Genomic DNA, 1490 nt, shown 5'->3' with positions numbered 1-1490 from the left:
AGCGGCGCTCCCACAAGAAAGTGGCCAGGCGTTAGATAATCAAACCCATCATCGGGCAAAGTAGATATGAAGCCTAATGGTTAGTAAACAACTGACAAACTATCTACTCCAGTTACAACATCCATTGTAACGGTACAGGTACAATTCAACAGCAACCTGTAAATCACACAAAGAAAAGTTCGAGCCACAGAGTTGGGCCGTCATTTGTAATAAGGGGAACGTTCGGGGGTGTCAGACCTTTAATAAGATTGACTACTTTACCAATTCTCCTTTATTACTGCACTAGATTGTCACCGTGATATGAAAGTGACAAAATAGCAACATTGATAATTTAACCAGGGGTGGGTAAGATTTTCTATGTGAAGGTTTCAATGAGTAGATAGATTTTTCCGTAGTGGATTACTTAATCAAAGAGTAGGTATTTATTCTAGTTTGATTTCAGATCATAAAAGTAGGAACACAGTCAATCAAAATGACATAACTTGCAATTTAGTTACATAAAAATATTTGTAATCATAATTTCTATGTGAAGGTTTTCAATGAGTAGATAGATTTTTCCGTAGTGGATTACTTAATCAAAAGAGTAGGTATTTATTCTAGTTTGATTCAGATCATAAAAGTAGGAACACAGTTAAGAGTCAGACAAAAATGACATAGGTAACTTGCAATTTAGTTACATAAAAATATTTGTAATCATATCCTGGTACTGAAATAAAACCTGATTAACCCAGCTTACTGCAGACTGAAGAGAGACAATAACTTAGGTTAAGGTCAATCAACAATCTGCAGCAAACTACCAGATCCTACCCCCTCAGTACCTTACTTGAACATCAGTTGGTTTATTAGATTGTAGCCTCTATCGTAGATAGAATCCTGGCATGTTCCAATGTGCTGATGAGTTGGAGGTGACTGATTTCTTGGAGTCTAGTCTGATTGTCCACTACTGTGGAAACGTAGGCTGGTCTTCAGGATAGCATGGAGTCACTCCAGCATCTCAGGATATTTGTAGATTGTAAGTTGGAATAGCATGGAGTTACTCCAGCATCTCAGGATATTTGTAGCTAGGTGCTCACAGAAGTTCTCTTTAGGCTAACCGCAGACAGCCTTTAATAGACAGCATACAGCGGACGAGACCGCCCAGTGGGGCCCTTGGCACCCACTCACTAGGTAATGGAACTACATTATCTGTGGTACACTTCCTCAGGGGTAAAAAAGGTTTTAAGCTATTATTTTAAAGACAAATTTTCAATTCTTATAGTGACTGGTCGATAATCTTTGCTCGGGACAAAAGTTCCGAAAACGACTTGGGTGTGGCCTGGTAGAGAACTTGTACTGTTGGATGTAATAAAAGTAATACCTGGTTCACCTGTTCTTCCTCTGAAGGCAACACTGGCAGACGTTTACTCAGTTTCTGTTTCTTCTTTATGAATGCTTCAGTGCTTTCTCCTATCTTCTGGACTTCACCAAAATATTTGGCCTGAACCTGTAAC

At 38.9% G+C, this 1490-nt stretch overlaps 1 long non-coding RNA gene across 1 annotated transcript; it reads left to right on the top strand.

Annotated features, from left to right (window-relative positions):
- Positions 1-84: 84 nt before the first annotated feature.
- Positions 85-1214, top strand: LOC113472965. Its single transcript, XR_003395079.1, has 2 exons — positions 85-365; positions 533-1214. It is a non-coding gene; the product is annotated as an uncharacterized LOC113472965 (long non-coding RNA).
- The last annotated feature ends 276 nt before the right edge of the window (positions 1215-1490 follow it).

The sequence above is a fragment of the Diaphorina citri genome, unplaced genomic scaffold, assembly GCF_000475195.1.
Source record: "Diaphorina citri unplaced genomic scaffold, Diaci psyllid genome assembly version 1.1 scaffold11094, whole genome shotgun sequence".
NCBI classification, from domain to species: domain Eukaryota; kingdom Metazoa; phylum Arthropoda; class Insecta; order Hemiptera; family Psyllidae; genus Diaphorina; species Diaphorina citri.
The sequence above is the reverse complement of the archived record's forward strand: the minus strand, read 5'-3'. Positions and strand labels throughout refer to the sequence as shown.